The following is a 1,474-nucleotide window of genomic DNA, read 5'->3' as shown; positions in this document are numbered from 1 at the left end:
TATGGTCACCCCAAGCCAGGGGCAATTTCTGAGTGCTTAGCCAGGAGTAACCCCTGAGCATCAAACGGGTGTGGCCCTAAAAACCAAAAAAAAAAAAAAAAAAGATATAAGACAGCAGACCTAAAACCAGCCCTAAAAGAAAACCTGAAAGGTCTACACTAAGGAAAGAAAGACCAATAGATACACCAAACAAATACAAACAAACAGATACACAAAGATGACACTAAATCCCATGACAATTATCTCTCTCAATGTCAATGGACTAAATGCACATGTTAAGAGACACAGAGTGGCAAGATGGATTAGAAAGCTGAATCCAACGTTTTGCTGCCTACAAGAAACACCTCTGAATAATCAAGCAAGAATATTCAAGCAACATCAAAGGCTGGAGGAAGATCATCCAAGCAAACAACACCCTTAAAAAAGCTGGAGTGGCTATATTAGTAGCAGATGGAACAAACTTTAGACTCAGAAAAGTTATAAGGGACAAAGATTGTCATTTTGTACTAATTGAAGGATATCACAACAAGAAGAATCATACATATATGCACCCAATGATGGACCTGAAAAATATTTTCCCCCCAGGGGAGAGAGCACACACAGTCCCCCACTACCATAAATTATGCAGTCGAGTTTCCCACATTTGGGGAAATCACAGGGGTCAGCACGCCCGGAGTGCAATGGGCGAGCCTCACCCTGAGGAAACCACCTTCGTGATCATGGAATCGCCCTGTCAAGTAAGTATTCCTGCAAAATATTTAATACAACTTGACAAACCTGAAAGAAGATATCAATACCAGCACAATAATAGTGGGAGTTCTGAACACTGCCCTGACACCCTTTGATAGGTCAATCAGGTTGAAACCCAACAAGAATGTATCAGCTCTGAAATATATATGTATGTATGTATGTATGTATGTATGTATGTATGTATGTATGTATGTATATACTAGTCCATGGGCACTCCACTCCCAGAAAGCTTGATACACATTCTTCTCCAATGCACATGGGTCATTCTCCAGGATAGAGCACATGCTGACCCATAAAACATATCTCCATAAAGTCAAAAAGATAGAAAGTGTACAAACTACCTTGTATTTTGGTGAAGATATTTTGAAGTTGATGTCTCCAATTTATTTATTTATTTTTATCTTTCTCTTTCTTTTTGCACTCTGGCATGGTTTGATTTCAGGACCGAGAGTATTGTGTGGTGCTTATCTTTATTGCTGTAGTGCTCACTGGATATTTAATTTGATATTTCTTTCTGTATTGTTGTGGTGTTTCAATTACCTTTTTCATGTCTTCTCTCAAAATGAGGTTGAAAGCCTCTAGAAAGACTCTGCCCATTTTCAGCTTATTTGATTTTTTTTACCCCATTCTATTGCTTTTCTTTCCTTCAAACAAAACCACATAACTCGAACTATCTAGCTCCGCCTCTCAAATAGAGGGGGGAACAAGGGAGGGTACCAAGATC

The 1,474-nt window shown here is 39.1% G+C and overlaps 1 non-coding gene across 1 annotated transcript; it reads right to left on the bottom strand.

The window, feature by feature from the left end:
* Nucleotides 1-582: 582 nt before the first annotated feature.
* LOC126024817 (U1 spliceosomal RNA) lies at nt 583-745 on the bottom strand. The gene has a single exon (XR_007500917.1). It is a non-coding gene; the product is annotated as a U1 spliceosomal RNA (small nuclear RNA).
* Between the last annotated feature and the right edge of the window lie 729 nt (nt 746-1,474).

Source organism: Suncus etruscus, chromosome 12 (genome assembly GCF_024139225.1).
Source record: "Suncus etruscus isolate mSunEtr1 chromosome 12, mSunEtr1.pri.cur, whole genome shotgun sequence".
NCBI classification, from domain to species: Eukaryota; Metazoa; Chordata; class Mammalia; order Eulipotyphla; family Soricidae; genus Suncus; species Suncus etruscus.
The sequence above is the reverse complement of the archived record's forward strand: the minus strand, read 5'-3'. Positions and strand labels throughout refer to the sequence as shown.